Source organism: Eulemur rufifrons, chromosome 10, assembly GCF_041146395.1.
Source record: "Eulemur rufifrons isolate Redbay chromosome 10, OSU_ERuf_1, whole genome shotgun sequence".
In the NCBI taxonomy this organism is placed as follows: domain Eukaryota; kingdom Metazoa; phylum Chordata; class Mammalia; order Primates; family Lemuridae; genus Eulemur; species Eulemur rufifrons.
The window spans coordinates 37266141-37290244 of NC_090992.1; the positions used below are offsets into that span (position 1 = coordinate 37266141).

Below are 24104 nucleotides of genomic sequence, written 5' to 3' on the forward strand. Positions count from 1 at the left end.
TTTTAGACAGATCTTGCTCTGTTGCCCGAGGTAGAGAGCAGTGGCATTATCACAGCTTACTGCAACCTCAAACTCCTGGGCTCAAGTGATTCTCCTTCCTCAGCCTCCCAAGTAGTAGTATGGTACATGGTTCCCAGGACTATAGGTCTGCACCACTACGTCTGGCTAATTTTTTGTATTTTTTGTAGAGACGTGGTCTTGCTCTTGCTCAGGCTGGTCTCGAACTCCTGGCTTCAAGCAATCCCCCGTCTCAGCCTCCCAGAATGCTAGGATTACAGCTGTGAGCCACTGCGCCAGGCCTTGACCATTTCATTTTTTATACTCTTCTCCACTGACTTAAGCAATACCACTTTCACTCGGTTCTCTCCTGTCTCACTGACTTTTCCAACCTTGAACCCAAGTATTGCTCCCTTTTCTGTTACTGCCTCTTAGACATTTATCTTTTCCAGAGTTCTCTTCTTAGCCCAAGACTCTTATTCTTCAAATGCTTTCTGCATGATCTTACCTCACACTTCTTCTATTACCTATCACCTATATGCTGATGAATCTCAAATCTTAGTCCCAACTTTTCTCCTGCCAAACTTCAGAATCACAACTAAATGTCTACTTGGTTTCTCTTCTTGGATATTCCATTATAAGGTTTTCAACCTCAAAATATCTCAGTCTAATCACCTGGTCTCTCTTGCCTCACCTACCAAGCTTCTCCTTGTTTTTTATCTCATTTAATGGTACCACTATTCACAAACCTGACTGAGCCCAAACTCGAGACTCCATCTAAACTGTTCTCCCTTACCTCCACAATCTATCATGTGGACCTACCATTTTAAGCTGCTAAATATTGCTTTAATCCCTTTTGTCCTCTCCAGCACTATGAAACCTTCCCTAGCAGTACAGTCACACAAAGTATCTCGTCTGGACTATTATAACTGCCTCTTGTCTCTTCTTTCTACCACTAGAAGAAATATCCCCCTCAAACTCATTTCTTCTTTATTCTGTACTGAAGTACCTCAATGGTCATCTGATCCTGTTACTGACACCCCTCAAAATAACCGTCCAATGACTGCCTGTCGTCTACAAAATGAACTCCAAGCTGGACTGAGATCTTTCAGATGTTGTTCACATCTGCCTCCTGACCACCCTGGCAGTGTCTAGACCCACAGGCAGAGCTCAGGCCTTGTTTAATGAACAAGTATTAGGAATACTGAAGATTCTGCATGTATTATTCACAGACCTATGTAATATTTAATTTGGTAGTAAGTACACAAAATAGCAAATATGCCAGTACCCATAGCAGGACTTAAATACACTGAAGTTTGTAACTGAAATTTATAGCCATATCTATAAAGATATTACTAAAAAAGGCAGTACCTTAAATATCTTTATGATTTTATGAAATTCCATGGAACATCTCTGGTTTGCGGTAAGAAGTTTTTGAATCTGTTTGGTTTGCAAATCTGGAAGTGACAGGTTTGCTTTTACTCTAATTGAAAGCTCTTTTTAGGTTTCAATTTCTGTCTCCAAGTCAAGAGACAATCCATTTAAGCACTCATAGTGATTATTCATCTCTGAGTATCTCTTCAGGAGCTCCTAAAGGAAATTAGAATTCATTCAACTTAACAATTCAAATTTAACAATAAGTAGTTCCAACCCTAACATTTTAACTAAACTTACATTTTTACATGTTCTGTAGACCAGAAATAAATTAAGACCTTTACGTTTAAAACCAAAAGGAAATTGTTATTTTTGATTTTGGATTAAAGAAATAATATACCATTATTGTGGAAATTAAAAAAAAATTAAACATTACAAAGAAAACCAGGAACAACCATTCTTATCATTTTGATGCTTTTTCTTTTAGTCTTTGAATATCCATGCTTTGAGTGAACATTGACAAAGTCTGATGAGAAATTTGAGTGAATTCAATCTAGTACGCATTGTAGCTCAAGGCTGAATGCTGGCTTATGTTTATAGTAGGCAGTATAAATTAGCAGCTAAAACAAGAGACTAAGAATCAAACTGCCTTTCTGAAAGCTTGGTATAACCACTTCACATGTTTCTATTATCTGCCTAGAATCTGCTTTCTAGCCCTCTCTCAGCGCTAGAGTTCAGGTTCTAGCTCTGGCACTTCTTAACTGGGGAAGTTACTGAGCCATTTCCATCAACAACAGGATGACTACAATAACTGCCACAAAGTTTTCCAGGGAATTAAGTAAAACATTAACTCCATCTATATATATCTATGTACTCTATAAAAAGATACAGACATTAAGCTTGCAGGAAATAAAATTATATTTGTAAAAATGTTTCTATACCCAAGTTTTGAACTTAGACTTGGTTTCAAGTTATTCTACCAATTTATTAGTTGTGTAAACTTGGGCAACTGCTAAATTTCCTTTCTGAGCCCTAGTTCCCTTGTGTATGAATGGAGCGACAAAGCCTATCTCCTGAGGTAAAACACCCAGCATGGGACCTGGCATGTGGGAAACATGTAATAAACCTCGGCCCATAAACTCCAATGACGAGGGGCCAGGAAGGTGACACACTGGTCAGAGCACAGGTGGAGGAGCATGTTAAGTTCAAGTTGCTGCAATCATGTCGTCAGTGACATGTTTCAATCAGGGTGTGAAACAATACAACAGGGGGCTTCTCACAATGATGAGCCCTCTGTTTTTCATAATTTAAGAAAAGCTACATGTTCCTTAATCTGTGGTGTTGGAGAGCGGATTCCTACTTCTGGTCTGGGATGAACCACGTTATGGTACGCAGCGGCACAGTGAGCGCTGACTTCTGTCAGGACTGTGCTAAATGCTATAACCATAAACTATACAAAAAGTCCTTCGTGATCTTGCATTCTGATAGGGGTGACAGCAAATCCTGTTGGCTTTACCTTCAATATATATTCAGAATCTAAATACTTCTCACTACCTTCCACTGCTCCTTCTCTGGGCCAAAGCATGATCACCTCTGCCTGGATTATTGAAATTAGTCTTTGGAGTGGTCTTCCTGCTTCCACTCTGTCCATTTTCAATACAACAATAGGAGTCACCCTTTAAAATGTAAGTCACATATGTCTCTCTTGCGGTCAAAACTCTCCAATGGATCTCCATCTTACTCTGAATAAAACCCAATGTCCTTTTAATGTCCCGCAGCCTGCCTTCTCCCTGTTAACTTGCTGACCGTTATTTCTTATTAGCTTCTCTCCTCCTTCATGTTCCTTCAATCCATCACGCAGGCTTCTGCCTTAGGAGATTTGTACTTGGTGGTCCTTCTGCCTAGAATGCTCTTCTCCCAGATACCTGTAAGGCTTCACCTGGTGTCACCTCTTTCAGGTATTTGCTCAAATGTCACCTTTCCAGAGAGGCCTTACATCACAAACCACTATTGTTGTTTGTGTATGTACGTATATATGCATACACATACATACATGTACTAGATTAGAACGTTTAGAAAATCACTGAGCGCCAACTATTCATTCCACAGAGGTCCCTTTGAATTCTTTTTAGGAATCCTTGAAGTTTTAAGAGGGGGCACTTACTTCTATCCTAAAGCGCTTTTCCTTCAGGCTTTCTGTAAGGTGCTGTTGTCCATTGCTTAGTAACATTTTTTCATATTTTACTGCCTCCTCATGGTTCTGATGGTTCTGTTTTGGTACAAAGAAATAAACAGGACTTCAACTGTAATTACATTCTCACATAATGTCTAATTAATTATGTACTTTTTTATCACTTTTCTATATTAACTTTTAATAATGGAATTAAATATTACACTTATAACTCAAAAGCAATGTTAAAATGATCTGAAAATGAATAATAATATCACTAAATCTTATACTGAGTGACTTCAACTCATTGGGGAAAAAAAACTGGGAGAATCATGTACTTTTTGGAGATAAGATTTATTCTTCATAGTTGTAAAATAAGGTTTTAGATTTATTTCTGGTTCTGACTTTTCCAAATCTCTGCATTATTCATTTGTAGTTTTGACAGGGGGCACTAACTTTTATCCTAAAGCACTTTATTGCCGCCAACCAAAAATGCTAGCAAAGCTACCTATACCACAGTGTTCCAAGCCCTAGTCATATATTCTTCCCAGCATCTGGGAACAGAAAGTTCATAACCTGTTTATGTTTTGCATTTCTGATGAAAAAGTACAAAACATAACACTTTCTCCCACTTGTTTTATCTTGTTCACTAGAGTACATAGGAGAATGACTAACTGTTCAAAAAATATTTGTTGAATGAATTAACTCTCTATATAAAGTTAGCTAGGAAACACAAAGATTCCCAAATATCTAGTGTTTCTGCTCAGATAGCAAATGAAATTGTTTTTTACTTTATTATTGATTGAAAATGAAAAACATTTTTACAGACTTATTTCATACAACTTATTTATTTGAACTTTTTGTTACTTCTTAGAGGATTCAATCAAGTTTTTTAAAAATATATGATTCTGGCTCTCTGAGAGGTCAAGCAAGACAGAAGGATCATTTGAGGCCAGGAGTTTGAGACCAGCCTAGGCCTGGGCAACATAGCAAGATCTTGTCTCTACAAAAAAAAAAAAAAAAAGACTATATAATTTTGGGCCGAGTGCAGTGGCTCACTTTGGTGAGACCTTGTCTTTAAAAAAAATAAGAAAAATTAGCTGGGAGTGGTGGCACACACTTGTAGTCCTAGCTACTTAGGAGGCTGAGGCAGGAGCATTGCTTGAGCCCAGAAGTTCAAGGTTACAGTGAACTATGATCATGCCCCTGGCACCCTATCACTCTATCCTGGGCAACACAGCAAGACTTTGTGTTAAAAAATATATATATATTTTTTTCATAAATATTCTCATAAATATATATATGAGATTCTGAGTATTTATCAATAGTCATACCAGAAGAACTTCTCTTTTTTATATTTATCTTGCCTTTTTCCCTTTTAACTTCACCAAAAAGAGCCCATCTCTAGAACTCTATCATGTTGTGTAGAGAAATGAGATTATTTGCTCTTTTACAAATCTAATCCTTCAAATATTTTTTCATTTAGAATAATGCTATTTCTTGGTTTAAAAAAGATTTAAAAAATTATAAAGGAAAATAGTTGCTTTAACAAATCTTTTCTTAAAAATAATGAATTAAATAGTATTTTCTAAAAAAAATTTGACTTCATTTAAGACTGTTTACTATTTGTGTGAAAGTTATAGTAAATAGTTTTCCCACTACCCTTTACTGTTTGTAGAGATTTCCAGAAAAAATATAGTTATCCTTTTCTTTTCTTTTAATATCAGCTTATCATGGGGGTACAAAAGTTCAGGTTATATATATTGCCCATACCCCCCCCATCCTCCCGAGTCAGAGCTTCAAGCGTGTTCATTCCCCAGACAGTGCACATCACACTCATCATGTAGGTATACACCTATCCCCTCCCCCCTCCCCCCACCTCTATCCGATACCCAATTGGTGTTATTCCTAAATGTGCACTTAGGTGATGACCAAGGAAACCAATCTGCTGGTGAGTACATGTGGTGCTTATTTTTCTATTGTTATCCTTTTCAAAAAAGCTTGGTTCTTGGCCGGGCGCGGTGGCTCACACCTGTAATCCTAGTACTCTGGGAGGCCGAGGCTGGTGGATCGTTTGAGCTCAGGAGTTCGAGACCAGCGTGAGCAAGAATGAGATCCCATCTCTACTAAAAAAATAGAAAGAAATTATATGGACAACTAAAAATATCTATAGAAAAAATTAGCCCGGCATGGTGGCGCATGTCTGTAGTTCCAGCTACTCCGGAGGCTGAGGCAGGAGGATTGCTTGAGCCCAGGAGTCTGAGGTTACTGTGAGCTAGGCTGACACCACGGCACTCTAGCCTGGGCAACAGAGAGAGACTCTTGTCTCCAAAAAAAAAAAAAAATAGTCTACCTATGTTACTGTCACTGATACCCTGCATAATTCCATAGAATTTAATTTTCCTTTGAAGTACAATATACATTAAGTGCATTAATCTTAGGTATATAACTCAATTATTTGTGATATGTTATATGGCTATGTAACTACAACCCAGATTAAAACAGAGAATATTTCCAGTACTCCATAAGGTTTCTGTGTGTCCCTTCTTAGAGGGAGCCACTATTCTGACCTTTACCATCCTAGATTAGTTTTGCCTGCTTTTGAACTTATATATCACAATATATGTATCCATTCTCTTACTGATAGCAAACAACTGAAAACAATTCAAATGCCTGTTTTTGAATAAAGCTGGTATGAATATTCCTGTACATGTGTTTTTGTGGAAGTATACACAAAACTTTTCTCTTGCGTACGTCCCCAAGGAGTCAAAATGCTAGGCCTTAAGGCTGGCTATGTTCAGCATTAGTAAATACTGTTATGCTGTTTTCCTATGTGGCTGAACCATTTTACATCCCCTCAAATTTTAGGCACAGATAAATCAGACATCCAATCAAACAAAACCCCACAAAAATACCTTTTCTCGTAAGTTAGCATTTGAATTTTCTAAATCTATTTGCATATTTGATATTTCATCTGTCTTCTCAGAAACAATTCCTCTCAGTTTATCGATAGTTTCCTGGTGCTCTTTCAGATGCACGTAAGCAATTCTTAGTTCCTCTTGTTTTTTTAGATCCTTTATCATTAGAGAAATTTTCAGAACAATGACATATCCTAATGTTAACTAGTACTTTTTTTTATAAAGTGATACATTTTCTTAGTAAAAATAATAACACTTTTACTCTACACTTTTGTTGTTTTTAGAAAGTTGTAGACTGCTTCTTCCCTTGTTCTCATCTCCCCTTAATCTTCTCCTGCTTTCCATGAAGCAAACACATATTTTTTTAAGTGTTGCATACTATTTTGACTTATTGCTCACACTTACTCGGTTTCCTTCTAAGGAACATTTAAATTATTTCCCATTACAAACTACTGCTGCGAACAACCTTGTGGTATATATACATATACACATATTCATTTAACATTGAGTCAATATATATGTATGATAAAGTCCATAAAGAAAATGCTATTCAAAAATTTTCAAGAACAATACCAAATTATGCACTTAAAGTTTATACCATTTCACTCTTGCCAACTATACTGCTCATTTCAAAGAAGGGTTCATTGCTTTAAGAAAGAATACATTTACTTGCTAGGAAGAGGAATGAGTATAACTTACTTTAGCTTCTGTTTCTCTAAGGCTTTCCCTAAGTTGTTCTCACTGCATTTTGAGAGTTTCCTCTACTCTTCTCAGGCTATTAATTTCCTTAGTAACAAACCCTATTTCCTCAACGTTTTCATGAAGTTTCTGAGTCAACCTTAATTTCTCCATTTTAATACTTTCCAGAGTTGAACTCTAGGCCTCTAATTGTTTCTTCAGTTGCTCTGTTTGATACATGCTTCCCCAAGAACATTTTTTACTTTAAGAAGTTGATGTTCTTTCTCCTGAAGTTCTTGGATCTTGAGATAATCATACAGTAAATTAGAATATCAATAGATATACATAAAAATCTACATAATAGTCTCTGAATAGGCAAATCTTCACTTGCCTTCAATTTTCAGCCAATTCATATCTTGTTTCATTACACAAAATATTTGATTCAAACTCTCTGTTACTCAGTAACAACTTAAAACAAAATACCTGTGCCTTTAAGGCAGCATCAGAGTTTTCTAACTCTATTTGCATATTTGATTTTTCATCTGTTTTCTGTGACACAATCCCTCTGAGTTTATCAATAGTTTCTTGGTGCTCTTTCACGTGTATGTGAGCAATTTTTAGTTCTTCTTGTTTTTCTAGGTCTTTTATTATTAGAGAAAGAAAAATAATACACTGAGAGTAAAATAATTCACATAGTACAGAAAGATCTAGGGTAGGAAGTAAACATCTTCCTACCCCCTTCTGAGGCCTCCCAGTCCTCACCCACACTACTCTGCAACTTACCCCTTTCCCTAATAGGACACTTCGAAATCAGCACTCCACCCCTACAACACTCTTTATCTGTGGTGTAGTATTCCATGATGTGAATGTGCTGCATCTATTCTTCCAGGCCCCTACCAATGGACAGTTAGAAGTTTTCCCATTTTTTGTTTGCTTTATGTCATTATTGCAACTTGCTGTAATAAATATTCTACAAATATCTTTGAATAGTTATGCAAATGTGTGCAGGATAAATAGCCACAATTGAACTTTTTGGGTCAATGAATAAACTTATTGAAAAATGTGGCAGGTATTTCCAAATATACTCCCTCCAATCTTCCCCAAGATTGGACCTATTTTACACTCCCACTAACGCTATGGCCAATTGTTCTTTTAGGACACAAGGTCTTAGGCTCCTGGGGGGTGGTAGGAGATGGTAACTCACTCGAATTATGGTTTCTCTTAGGTTTTCCTTGAGCTGGTCTCTCTCTACTTTGAGAGTCTCCTCCACATTCCTAAGGTCCTCTCTTTCTTTTGTTATAGATTTCATTTCTTCCAGGTTTTCATGGAGTCTCTGAGTCAATTTAACATTCTCCATTTTTATATTTTCCAGAGTTAACTTCTGGGCCTCAAATTGCTCCTTCAAGTGTTCCATTTCCTGAGTTTCTTCTTGAGCTTCCTTGACAGCTTTCATCTTAAGAAATCGATCTTCTTTTTCCTGAAGTTCTTGCATCTGAGCAATCATAAAATCAGTTAAGATACAAGCAGAGTCTTTTAGGAAAACAGAAATATTCCTAAATTAAGGCAATCATCTCCACATTGTAATCTAACTTATGTTCTGTTTTCTTTCATAAGGGATACGAATAACACAATAATCAGATGTCATTTTCCAATTTAACAAAACAAATCCTACTTTTTCCTGTAATTCAACATCTGAATTTCCTAAATCCCAATGAATATTTGCTAATTGAGCTGTCTTCTCTGAAATATTCCCTCTACTAAAAGTTTCTTTGTATTCATTCAGATGAATGTAAGCAGTTCTTAGTTCCTCTTTTGTTTTCAGTCTCTTTATGATGAGAGGAAAATTAATAAAACTTAATAGTGAACATCATTGTCACCTAAACATTATTTTTATATCCAAAAAACATTAGAAGAGAGAAACTTACTTTAGCTATAATTGCTTTAATGTTTTCCTTCAGTTGGTCTCTCTCCATCTGAAGGGCCTCCTGCACCCTTTTCAGCTCATCTCTTTCCTTAATCATAATTTTTATTTCTCTTGACTTCATTGAAGTCTCTCAGTCAATTTGAGCGTATCACATTCTAAATTTTGTAATGCTGCGTCTTTGGCTTTGAGATACTCCTTGAATTGTTCCAGTTCGCTCATTTTTTTCCTCAGTCTCACTAATTTCTTTTACACTAGTAAGTTCCTGTTTCTCATGAAGCTGTTGGATCTTAAAAATAGTTATATATTAATAAAAATATACATATGAACACATATATATTTATTTAAGGAAAAAATTGCTTTGGAAAGCAACCTTGTTTAAGTATGTTAAACAGTAGTCTTCATAATCTAGTTAGCTACACTGTGCCCAGGTTTCTTCCCACTGCTCCTTCACCCACAATTTACCTTTTTCTCTAATTCATCATTGGTTGTTTCTAACTTGTTTTGAATGCATGATATTTCAGTGTCTCTCTCTGAATGATTCACTCTCAACTTATCAATAGTTTCCTCTTATTCTTTCAGGCAACAATGAGCAAAGTTCTTCTTCCACTTCCAGGTGCTTTATTAGAGAAAATTCCAAGAAATTTATAGAAAAATTATAACCGTTATAACTAGCACCGTTTTCCAAAGCTTTAATGCTTATGAAAATATTTGCCTACAAAATATTTATGAAAATATATGGTGAAAAGATGAAACCTACTTTAGCTACAACTTCTTGTATGTTTTCTTTGAGTTGGTCCCTTTCAGACTGAAGAACTTCCTGCAGTCTCTGTGGGTCATCTCTCTCCTTAGCTGCAGAATTCACTTCATCATAACTTTCTTGAAGTCTCTTGGACAAATTGAGCTTTTCCATTTCTATTCTTAGTAGTACTGAATCTTTGGTTTTCAACTTCTCCTTTAATTGCTCCGTCTCATTCTTTATTTTAGTAGTCTCATTGTCTTTTTCTTTCATATTGAAGGACTGTTATTGTTGGTCTTGAGACTCTTGGATCTTAAGAGAATCAAACAACAATACAGTTGATATTTGGAGAGATTTTATTTTAGGGGAAAAAAAATCAGAATACTTCCTAAAACAATTAAGGTAGGATTCAATGACTCATTTACAGAGCAATCTTTCCACCCTCCCGCTCTTCCATTATTCAGGTATTTAACTTTTTTACTGAGGGCTCACTCTGTTGTCAGTATCCTATTAGAGGTCAGAGACAAAATGATAAATAAAACTTACATGATCTCTGCCTTTTGCTAACACTTTTAGGAACAAAGATAGATTTTATGTCGTATCTTACCAAATAGAGGTGCTGAGGTCTCCCCAGGCACTAGTGTCAAACCTAACCTATTGGAAGTCATGAGGAAGGCTTCCTAAGGGATGAAAGCTACAGCTGAGATCTGAAGAATAACAATATTAGGCAAAAAGGAGTACGAAAGCACTGCAGGTAGAGAGATCAGTGTCTGAAGGCGATGAGATGAGATGAGAAAGAGCAACCAGTAAGTGTTGCTGGAGCACAAGGAGCAGGAGGAAGAGTGAGCTGAAGGAAGTCTAGAGACCAGCAAGGTCTGGGACCCAGGGCCTCCCAGGCCATGTAGAGGATCCTGGTCTTCATTTTAAAAGCAACAATAAGATATTAAAGAAATTTAAGAAGAAAAGATCACTTGGGCTCAGAATGGAAACTGGAGTAGAGAATGTGGGGAGACCAGTTGGGAGGCTGATGCAGAAAGAAATAAATGATGGTGGCTTGGAATAGGGTGGTGGCAATGTGGAGAGAAAAGTGGGAGGATTTTAAACACACACACACACACACACACTCACTCTTACACTCTCAAATCAATGAGCTTGGTGCTTGGATTATAGAATGAGCAGAAAGGAAGGGATACCACCAGTAGGGATAACTCCCGGAAATCTGACTCAAGTAACGAGGAAGACAGTCGTCATGCTTTATGGGATGCTGGAGGAACAGGTTTAAAGTAGAAAAGAAATGATGCATTTTTGGCTTTATCCTTTCTTGTAATTTAGCATTGCTTTTTCAAAATCATTTTTGAATATTTAAGAAAACAGGCCGGGCGCGGTGGCTCACGCCTGTAATCCTAGCACTCTGGGAGGCCGAGGTGGGCGGATCATTTGAGCTCAGGAGTTCGAGACCAGCCTGAGCAAGAGCGAGACCCCACCTCTACTAAAAATAGAAAGAAATTATATGGACAGCTAAAAATATATATAGAAAAAATTAGCCGGGCATGGTGGTGCATGCCTGTAGTCCCAGCTACTCGGGAGGCTGAGACAGGAGGATCGCTTGAGCTCGGGAGTTTGAGGTTGCTGTGAGCTAGGCTGACGCCATGGCACTCACTCTAGCCTGGGTAACAGAGTGAGACTCTGTCTCAAAAAAAAAAAAAAAAAAAAAAAAAAGAAAACAGCTGTTGTCTTCTCTTATAAAATATTTCTTAAATGGGAGGAAAAGATGACAGTGACTTTAGCCAAAGTTTCTCTAATGTCTGCTTCCAGGTGGTCATCTTCAACTGCAAGTGCTTCTTTTATTATTGTAAATCATCTCTTTCCTTAGTTAGAGATTTTATTTCACGACTTTCTTGAAGTTTCTCAGTCAACTTGAGCCTTTCTGTTTCTATGTTTACCAGTGTTGTTGAGTCCTTGGTTGTGGACTGTTCTTTCAATAACTCCAATTCATTTATTATTTCCTGAGACAAGCTGACTATTTTCACATTGGAAAATAGCTCCTGTTCCTCATGAAGCTCTGGGATCTTATGATATTGATAAAATACCAAGGTTACTGTTTGAAGATCACTATGAATATCATAATTTTTTAAAGGGAAAAGATCAGGATACTTTCTACAACAATGAAAGTGATCTTGAACCCTCAGAGCCTACCTTGGGTCACAAACTCCTATCCATTTTCCCTCATTTCCAACTAAAGCTATTCATGACTTTTCTGCTAGGCATTTTCTATCATAATTTTCTTTCCAGCTTAGACCAAAAGTGAACCAATCTTTACGCTTTACCAACAAACTGTTGATTCAGTCAGTTGCACCCTTATTTCTATACTAGTTTCCAAATGCTACAAGAGAAAAATCAAAGCAGGCTGTATTCCAATAACTATATGGTGCCCATTTTCAAATAGGTCCCCATGCTACTTTTCAATTTTTCTATGTGTACAGATTTATTACCCTTTCCATGGTCATTAGTGGTACCATGTAATTTTGCATTATCATATTTCTGTATTCACCGTATTGGACTTGAGGGATTTCTATATGCCTATATCAGGGGCACAGAACGATGTCTTATTTATATACATAGTCTCAATGTTGGGCACAGAGTAGGTGTTTAACACGTTGTCCCAGTTATCCCAATGTTTCATTTCTCCATAGCATTTATCATTATCTGATGTTATCTTGTACATTCGACTACTTATTTATCAACTATTTTCTTCCACTACAAATGGATCATAGGGATTTTGTCCACCTTGTTACCATTGTATTTCCATAACCTAGGACTATGCCTGACACATTAAACACTCAACAAATCCTTACCAAATAAAGGAATGAACTATAACTTAGCCACTACTTACTTCTTATCTTTCCTTTAAAGGAGAAAGGAAGGAAAGAAGTGTCAAACAATGAGAGGAAGAAAAGACATACCTTTTCTTGTAATTCGGTTTTGGATTTTTCTAAGTCCTGCTGAATACTTATTATTTGAGCTGTCTTCTCAGAAATGCTTCTTCTTAGTTCATCAATAGTTTCTTGGTGTTCTTTTAGATGCATATGAGCAATTTTTAGTTCTTTTGTTTGTAGGCCCTTAATTAGCAAGTGAAATTTAAGAAATATAGCAACATTATCCCAACATTGCCTGCCCCTTTCCTCAGTTTTTGAAAGAAACATTTAACAGATAAAGGAAAAGGATATAACTTACTGTAGCTTCAATTTCTCTTATATATCCTTTAAGTTGGTCTCTCTGTTTCAAATGATTCCTGTAATTCCTTCAGATCATTTCTTTCTTTGGTTATAGATTTCATTTCCTCATAATTTTCATGAAGTTTCTGAGCCACCTTAAGTCGCTCCATTTCCATACGTTCCATCGTTAATTCTTGATTCTTTAACTCCTTCTTTAAATTCTCCATTTCACTCACCTTTTCCTGCCTCTCACTCATCTCTTCCTGTACACTAAGAAGTTCTTGCTGTTTTTCTTGAAGTTGCTGGCTCTTAAGATGTATAATTTTTATAATTACCATTTTGTCTACATTCTCTCAAGATTCTTACGTAAAATCATTAATAGCCCTGCCTCCCCTCCCCACAGGACACAGGCAAGTATCACTAAAAGTAAACTAATCTTCTAGGCATAGTGTCTGTAGAGGGCTGAATAGTGTCCCACCCAAATTCATGTCTACCTAAAACCTCGGAGTATGAATTTCTTTGGAAACAGGGCCTTTGCAGATGTAATTAGATTATGATTAAGAAGAGACCCTACTGAGTAGTCTCTCAATCCAATGAGAGTGTATGTACAAGAGACTGAAAAGGACACATAAAGACCCAGATTAAAAGGTCATGTGAAGATGGAAGCAGGGACTGGAGTGATCCAGTAATAAGCCAAGGAATGCCAAGGGTGGCTGGGAGACATCACAAGCTAGGAAGAGGCAAGGAGTCTTCCCTAGAGCCTTCAGAAGGAACATGGCACTGCTGACACTTCAATTTGGGACTTCCAGTTTCTAGAACTGTGACAGAATAAATTTCTGTTGTTGTAAGCTACCAATTTCATGGTAATTTGATTTGGCAGCCCTAGGACACTGATATAGGTTCATTAAGGAGGTAAGGGGAAAATGAGATAAAGTAAAAAAGCAAAGAGACTAATTAAATGTACATATATGGCTATCAAATAACTAATTCCTCACTCTCTTAAAAACTTTTTGGATAATTTACTTTCATGTCTAATAAAATGCTTATAAGTGGTGACCCCCCCCAAAATACTGAGACATCGACCTTCACAGGGTATTGATTTTACTTCTTTAGGAGAAGTATGAAATACATATATAAGGTTTTAGTAAACTCAATTAGGTGAAATGGTGAGAGGGATCAGAATTAAAAGAAAACACATATTAGGAAAAAAACACTTGACAGGAGAACAATAGACACCACAATATATTATCTATAATACATGTGGCACTGCCCTCAGCTTATCTAGAAATATCTTTGTGGGTGCATTGTAGAATCACCCGGGCTAAAATGCCCAGGTTGTTACAGGGGTCTTAGCTCTTACGCAAATATTACAACAGCACTTTACTTCTATAAAATAAACGATTCAGGAAACTGCAGACATCAAAGACATGGTGATAGTTATAAATCTTACATTTTAGAGAATGACTAATATATCTTTATAAGGAGAGGATATTTGTTTTGTTGTCTAATGCATCTCAGTGCCTGGTCCATGGTATTACTCAATATATATTTGATAAATGAATATATATGATTTCTTTAAATGACACAGGCCATCTCTCACCTAAAGACTCTAGAATAATATAATCCCTACAAAGTATGTTAATTTAGATCTTAGTGTAAGTTGAAATTGTCTAAAATATTAGCATTAAGATTTGTTCATTTGGGAGGTACGTGTTATTTCTGGATTTAGGTCTATGGGAATCAAAATACATTACCAAAAAAATGTTTAGTCAGAAAAAATGGCCAGGAAGATAATTTTAAAAATTCACCTTTTCCTTTAGCTTTTCTTCAACTTCTGCCAGTCTCTCACAGGTCCTAGAAAGCTCTTCTTCTTTCTTTACGGTATGGCTCTTTTCTTGAGCAACTATCTCTTGTTGCTTTTTAAGTTCATCTCCAAGAATTCATAATTCTTCTTGGTTTTCAATGGTCTATAATTAAAAAAAAAGTTGATATTAAAATATTAACTTATATTTATTAAATCAGGTAAAAATCAGCATTTACCTCAGCCTACAAATGAAGACATCAGGGCAAACTATTTAGGAAAAGACTAATTCAAAAAAGAAAGTGAGTCCTTAATCATATAGATGTCAAGAATATGTTTTACATATTGTTTCTTTATTGTTCAATTTACATTCCTATTGTGAGAATTAGAACTGGATTTTGCATTCTATCGTGAGAGCTTAGCTCACTTCTGCCTGTAAGGTAAAAAAGACTTTGCCAAACTATCATCAACTAATAATGAGATTGTAGTTATGGGTTTTTCAAACACTGGGATGGCTTTGATTTGCGGCACTGATAACCAGCAAGCTTAAAATGGCAGCCACCCTTTGCTAGCATGTCTTGGGCTAATCCCAGTCAGTAAGCTCACACAGTGATATTCTCATATCAAGATAAAAACATAAAACAAACAAAAAACAAAACTAGCCAGAGAAACAGAAGAGAATATAGTTTTTGTTTGTATGCTTATTTACATTCAGCTCTTTTGATCAAGCTGACAATACCAAGAAACTTAGAAAATTAAAACACAAATGGTCAAGTTTGACTGTCATCCATAGTGAACTTCTCCAAATATTAATTTCAACCTATACACATTATATTGCTCCTAAACAAAGACACAGAAACTAAATGGTGTGAAAATATTGGCAAACATCAACAATAAACAATTAAAATGAAATTAAAACATTATGACAGCATAGATAAGAGAAACATTTACGAACAAATTTAACAAAATATGTAAAACCTGTTCACTGAAAATCTACAGCATACCACTGAGAGATCACATAAATTATAGAAGAAGATATACTATGGCATAGGAAAAATTGTTCAATATCTTTTGTCATTAGGGAAAGACAAATTACACACCTACTAGAATGGCTAAAATTAAAAGCAACAATAAATAGGAAGTGTTGGTGAGGAAGGATGTGGAGCCACCAGAATTCTCTTAATTTACTCATGGGAATGTAAAACAGTATAACTACTTTGGAAATCAATCTAGCAAATTCTCATGAAGTTACATACACCTCCCTATGACCCAGCAATTCCATTTAGATATTTACCTTAGAGAAATAAAAAACAAATGTACATATATAAAGAGTTGTACAAGAATGTTTACAAAGTTTTTTTCAAAATAGCCAGAAACTGGAAGTGACCCAGACTTCCATCAATAGGAGAAGGAATAAGGGAAAAAAAACAGAGGGACATTCATACAATGGACTAATACTCAGCAATAAAAAGCAATGTAGAAACAAGTCAAACACAAAACACTACATACTACATGATTCTACTTGTATGAAGTTCTAGAAGAGACAGAATGAGGTGAACACGTCATGGCGGTATCTGGGGCAAAAGGGGAGATGAGGATCAGCTGGTAGGGGTATGAGGAAACTTTTTGGTGTGATGAAAATATTTTCTATCTTGACTGGGGTGGGGACTACATAAGGTAAAGACATTTGTCAAAGGTCATCAGACTGTACACTTCCATCACATACATTTATTGATGGCAAATTATACTTAAATAAAGTTGATAAAAATGTAAAACAAAGATGAAAATGTATTGCCAATACACAGTGCTAAATCCTACCATTTCGATTTTTTCCTTTTGGTCAGTCTTCAATTGTTCCTTTTCCACTATAATACTCTCCAACATTTGTTGGAGTTCATTTTTCTCCAGTATTAAAGAAAATATTTTCCTTTGTTGCTCAATTACTTCGTCATCCTTAACATCTGCAATCAGTGTTTGGGTGTTTTCAGTATCCAAATTCTTTTTTTTTATCTATGGCATCCATCTAAAATACAAATACATTAAATTTGTAGTTAATAACAACAACTTCAGTAATACTAATAAAATAGCCAATACATATATTATGTACCAGGTACTATTCTCATATCTTAACACATGTAATCTTGACTATCACTTTATGAGGTAGGTATTATCATAATCCCCATTTGAGAGATGAAGAAACTGAACTTCAGAGAGGTATAGTCACTTGCCCATGGTCACTCAGAGAGATATAATCAGGTTTAGCACCCAAATGGCTGACTCCAGAGTTTGTGCTCTCATGCCTGTTCACTGATAAGAATTACTATAATAATTATCTTCATATATGATAGGTTAACCCCACTGTATGCATGTTGACTTACTTCAAACCAATTACATAATAAATAAAAGATATTTGCCTTTCCTTTGTACATATCTTCCGTAAATACTTTCTAAGTTTCATATTACTAGTAGTTTGTTTTTTTACTACTGTAGGAGTGCAATGGGCAACTTTGAACTCTATCACTTTACCTATTCTCCCCTACCCCAAAGCTGGAAATCATTCCTTATCCCCTACTCCCATCAAACTATATTTTCCAAGGCAGTTGTACTCACAAAAGGCTAGAGAGTGTTATTATATGTAGAGGGTAAAATAATTTTGATAGAGACCTATCTCATAATATTATGGCATAATTCATCTTTTCTTAATATACTTATTTTTATATGCTGATAAGAAAAGCAAGATATATACATTCATTTATCCATAAATATTAATAAGTCATAACCAACCAAAGGTAACCTAATGTATGAACTCATTGGTAAAGGGAGACAGAGACTGACATTACAATTGTTAGCACAACATTAGGGTATTATTCCATAACCTTACATTAGCCCACTAAACACATTCCGCTCCATATTGGCCACACATGTATTTAAAAGTTTTTATGATAATCTATAATCACATCAGAAAAAATCGAAAGATAAAGGAAAGACATCTAATATTAGCAACTTCATATAACCAACTATTAGAATTCTGGTATATTTCCTTCCAGAGGAAGGAATTTTTTCTATTAAAAATTTTTCTTAAACATATCTATTGTAATTAATTTATATACCTATGATTATTTTTAGCTTGTCTTTTCTATCTACTTAGATCATATCTATTTTCCCATGCTGTTATGTAATCTTCAAATCATAATTTTTAGTAGCTGCTTCATTCTCTAGAGTGGATATGGATAAACCATCCTTTATTGAAATACTCTTTTATTGTTGGCAATATGCATGAGCTTCTGACAATGGTGAGCACAGAGCTAACTACATGAGAAATTAAGGTGGGGAACACATAATCTTTGGGATTAGTCTGTTAGATATCATAATGTATAATGTTGCATCTTTATTCCTAAAAACAGTAGTATACATAAATACAAAGTAGACTGAGACAGAGTATTCTGTAGCAATAGTCAAAGTACATTCCAATCTGAATTTAGCCTAAAAGGCATTTCAGCTACCATGGTTATTAGTAAAATCTAACAGATCTAATTATTACATAAATAAAAAAAAATTGTCCTTTATAGGAGAATAAGTTTACTAATCACAAAGTTTAAAATTTTTGTTGAGATATGCTAAAGGAACTACATTTCCAGAGACACATCGAGCAGGATTGATAATGAGCACTCCAGGCGGATTCATGATAGGTCTACCGATGCACCCCCTGGTGCCCAGATGGACAGAGGGACCCCTGGAAATCCCCACACCCACTCTTATATATTCATGGCCAATTCCAGCATGAACATGCTAGAAAACAAATTAATCTCAGTCTTGTATCCCAGACTACAGGACCCCTAATGAACAGAATTGCCCCAAAGAATCCACAGCTAGATCTTTTTATTGACATAGATGGACGATTCCAGAATGAACTTTATAACAGAGGATCTAGCAGTTCCCATTGAGCATAACACTCCTTTACTCTCTTTCCTCCTCTATTGCCCCTTTCCTATAGGGTCCTGTTATTGCATTTTGGATTTACTCAAAGTAGTCAGTGATTATTGTATCTTATTTTCAAAAATCTACTCAAAAAACTTTCCCATCATATAAGTAGAAGTTAAAAAATTCAAATCAAGGTCAAGTGCTTTTGGCCCATGGTTGATCCAAATTATAAATAAGCCAAGACCTAAGACATGGAACAAGCAAAAATGTTTTTATAGGAGAGAAGTACTGCAGCACAAGGAGACAGAAACAGAAAAATCTCCTTTTCCAAGGCAGGACTGTGCTCCAGAGTAAATGGGGAAAAGCAGCAGCTCATTTTATAGGATAGTAGTATATAAATGTATACAGAGATTTATTTAACCAAGGAGGTAAATGGCTTGTACACTGAAACCTAGAAATGTTGCTGAGAGAAATTAAAGAAGACACAAATGGAAAGACATCCATGTTCATGGATTGGAAGACTTCATATTATTAAGATGTCAATACTGCCGAAAGCAATTTACAGATTTAATGCAATCTCTGTCAAAATCCCAATGATGTCTTTTGTAAAAATAGAAAAACCTATCCTAAGATTCATATGGAATCTCAAGGGACCCCGAACAGACAAAACTATCTTGAAAAAGAAGAACAAAGTTGGAGGCTTTATAATTCCCGATTTCAAAACTTAACTGTACAGCTACAGTAATCAAACAGTATGGTACCAGCATAAAGACAGGCATATAAAACAATGGAAAGAATAGAAAGCTGAGAAATAAACCTTTGAGTATATATTCATAAGATCTCCAACAAATGCCAGGGAAAGGGGCATTCTTGAAATACTTCATGGGGAAAGGATAGTCTTTTCAACAAATGATGTTGGGAAAACTAAATATCCACATGCAAAAAAAGGAAGTTGGATCCTGACCTTATACCATATGTATAAAAATTAACGGAAAATAAATTAAAGACTTAAACATAGGAGAATATTCTTTAAAGAAAATATAGAGGGGTCTTGGCAATAATTTCCAGGATATGATATCAAAGCATAGGCAATAATTAAAGTTAACATAGATAAATCTGACCACATACATCAAAATCAAAAACTTCTGTGTATTAAAGGACACAATCAGCAGACTAAAAAGGCAACCTATGGGAGAAAAAATTTGCAAATCATATAACTGAAAAAAGGGTAATATCTAGAATATATCCAGAACTCTTACAATTCAACAATAAAAATCAAACAACCCAATTTAAAAATAGACAAAAGACTTGAAATGACATTTCTGCAAAGATGTACAAATGGCTAACAAGCATATAAAGACACTCAATATCAATAATCATTAGAAAATGCAAATTAAAACCACAATAAAATACCACATCACATCCATTAGCACAGCTACTACCAAAAAAATAGAAAATAATGTATTGGTAAGGACGTGGATAAACTAGAATACTTGTGCACTGTTGGTGGGAACATAAAATGGAGCAGCTGTGTGAAAATCATTATGGGTGCTTCCTCAAAAAATTAAAAATGGAATTACCATATAATCCAGAAAGTCCACTTCTGGATATGTAGCCAAAAGAATTGAAAGCAACATTTCAAAGACATATTTGTACACCTAGGTTCAAAGCAGCATTAGTCACAATAGCCAAAAGTTTGAAGCAACCCAAGTGTCTGTGATTCTGTGATGGATGAATAGATAATCAAAATATGGTATACAGGAGGGGACTTCAAGAAGTTCATGGAAAGTGTATATTATGAAAAATCTATGAACAGATTTCAAAATTTTTTGCACCAAAATAAATTTATACTAACTTCTTATAACATGTCTGAACAGGATCTAGTTAGAGGCACTAAGAAGCATAAGACATCAGTTTGAGAAGAGTCCCTATCAGAGCAACATGAATCCTGCTAAAATTGAAGCAAAAACAAACATCAAATTTGTGGTGAAGCTTAGGTAGAAGAATGGTGGGATCACTGACACTTTATGAAAAGTTTATGGGAACAATGCCTCAAAGAAACTAGCAGTTTACAAATAGATAACGTGTTTTAGGAGGGGATGAGACAATGCTAAAGATGAAGCCCACTGCAACAGACCATCCACATCATTTTGCAAGGAAAAAATTAATCTTGTTTGTGCCTTAATAGAAGAGGATAGACAATTAACATGAGAAACAAAAGCCAACACCACAGACATCGCAATTGGTTCAGCTTGTACAATTCTGACTGAAAAATTAAAAGTTGAGCAAACTTTCCACCTGATGGGTATCAAAACTGTTGCAACCAGATCAGCTGCAGACAAAAGCAGGACTTTTATTTTTTTTTTTTATTTATTTTTTTTTTTTTGAGACAGAGTCTCACTCTGTTGCCCAGGCTAGAGTGAGTGCCATGGCGTTAGCCTAGCTCACAGCAACCTCAAACTCCTGAGCTCAAGCGATCCTCCTGTCTCAGCCTCCCGAGTAGCTGGGACTACAGGCATGCACCACCATGCCCGGCTAATTTTTTCTATATATATTTTTAGCTGTCCATATAATTTCTTTCTATTTTTAGTAGAGATGGGGTCTCGCTCTTGCTCAGGCTGGTCTCGAACTCCTGAGCTCAAACGATCCGCCCACCTCGGCCTCCCAGAGTGCTAGGATTACAGGCGTGAGCCACCACGCCCAGCCAAAAGCAGGACTTTTAAATGGAAATTTTAAACAAGTGGGATCAACATTTTGAAACATGGGCCAGGCATGCTGGCTCACACCTGTAATCCTAGCACCCTGGGAAGCCGAGGCAGGAGGATCACTTGAGGTCAGGAGTTCGAGATCAGCCTGAACAAGAGCAAGACCCCGTCTCTACTAAAAATAGAAAGAAATTATCTGGACAACTAAAAATATATAGAAAAAATTAGCCAGGCATGGTGGTGCATGCCTGTAGTCCCTGCTACTTGGGAGGCTGAGGCAGAAGGATTGCTTAAGCCCAGGAGATTGAGGTTGATGTGAGCTAAGCTGATGCCACAGCACTCTAGCCTGGGCAACAGACCGAGACTCTGTCTCAAAAAAAAAAAAAAAAAAAAAGATCTGGAAACATTTCTTTGAAGAATTTTAACAGGAGATGGAATGTGGCTTTGCCAGTATAATCCTGAAGACAAAGCACAATCAAAGCAATAGCTACCAAGAGGTGGAAGTGGTAAAGCAGACGTAGACTAGTAAAAGCAAAGATTGGCAACAGTTCTTTGGGATACTTGAGGCATTTCATCTGTTGACTTTCTGAAGGACTAAAAAACAATAGCATCTGCTTATTATGAGAGTGTTTTAAGAAAGTTAGCCAAAGCTTTAGCAGAAAAATGCCCAGGAACGTTTCATGAGATAATCCTCCTTTACCACAATAATGCTCCTGCTCATTATTAAATGAGGACAATTCTGGGAAAGTTTTGGTGAGAAATCACCTTACAGTCCTGATTTGGCCACTTCTGCCTTCTTTTTGTTTCATAATCTTAAAAAAATCTTTAAAGGGTCCCATTTTTCTTCAATTAATGATGTAAAAAAGACTGCACTTACATGGTTAAATTCCAAGGACTCAGTTCATTATGGATGGACTAAATGGCTGGTATCACTGCTTACAAAAGTGTCTTGACTTTGATGGAGTTTATGTTCAAAAACAAAGTTCATATTTTTAATTTTTGTCTTTTAATTTCATTTTCTACAAACTCTCACATGCCCCCTTGTACACACAATGAAAAATTATTCACTGTAAAAAGGAAGAAAATTCTAACACATGCTATAACATGTAAACCTTGAATGAACCTTGAAGACATTATAATAATTGAAATAAGCCAGTCACAAAAACAAATACTGCATGATTCCACTTGTACGAGGTACCCATCATAGTCAACCATAGAGACAGAAAATAGAATGGTAGTTGCAAGGGCCTGCAGAAAGGGGAAATTGGGGAGCTGTTGTTTAATGGGTATAGAGTTTCAGTTTTGCAAAAAGAGTTCTGGAGATTGGTGGTATATCAGTGTGACTGAACTTAACACTACTGAACTATATACATAAAAATCATTAAGGTGGTATACTTTATGTTATGCATATTTTACCACAAATTTTAAAAAATATGACTATACACTATTCTGAGCTGTGGACGTATGAAAGGTTATTTCACCAGTTTCCCATTGAAGAATGCTTTAAAATTCTAATAGTAAATATTCTGGATTTAAATGGTATTGACTAAAACAAAAACGAAAGATTATTAAAAAACTTACCATTGACAATATATTCTACAGTTATTTTGTGAAAATAGAAATGCATTGCAAATAAAGCCCTTTATAACATTATAGGCAATCCCCTCTGTAATGGACTGAATTGTGAACTCTAAGCAAATTTAGCACAGAAAATCTGACATAAAATAAATACTTTAGCCATAATTAGAATTCAGAGGGGCTTTTAAAGATATTTAAAATACATTGGGTCTCAAAAATATCAGCTATCCAAAGTTTGAACTACTTTTTTGTCCTTTCCTTTTCAAATTGATTGTAAACAGTTATGTTCAAAGTTATTTCAGGCCGGGCGCGGTGGCTCACGCCTGTAATCCTAGCACTCTGGGAGGCCGAGGTGGGTGGATTGTTTGAGCTCAGGAGTTCGAGACCAGCCTGAGCAAGAGCGAGACCCCATCTCTACTAAAAATAGAAAGAAATTATATGGACAGCTAAAAATATATGTAGAAAAAATTAGCCGGGCATGGTGGTGCATGCCTGTAGTCCCAGCTACTTGGGAGGCTGAGACAGGAGGATCGCTTGAGCTCAGGAGTTTGAGGTTGCTGTGAGCTAGGCTGACGCCACGGCACTCACTCTAGCCTGGGCAATAGAGTGAGACTCCGTCTCAAAAAAAAAAAAAAAAAAAAAAGTTATTTCAAAGACATTTGGGTTAAACTTATAAAATTATTATTAGTTATTGCCATTGTGAATAACAAATAAAACCAAAATTATCATTATATACTTAAGTGTTTGAGGTTAAAGAGAAAACTTATATATAAGTATATGAAAACTCTGAAAACAAACACCCTTTACCTTTTGCTGAAATTCTTCTTTAGTTTCTCCTATGTTTCCCACTATATGCAAATTCCTGGAAGTTTCCTTGGAAATTTTCAATTTTAGTGTGCTGATTGTTTCTTGGTGTTGTTTCAAAGACTCAAGAGCATTTCGTAATTGTTCTTGAGCATCTATATTCTTTGTCAGAGAAATATAATTTCCATAAGCATATGAAACAAAATTATTTTATAGTTACTACTTGATCATAAATAATAAATGATGGCTCTTAAAATATTTTTAGAGGCTCTGATTTTTCAAA

General features: G+C 35.8%; 1 pseudogene; it reads right to left on the reverse strand.

Annotated features, from left to right (window-relative positions):
- Positions 1-24104, reverse strand: part of LOC138393008 (centromere-associated protein E-like) — a 262162-nt pseudogene that overhangs the window by 220104 nt on the left and 17954 nt on the right.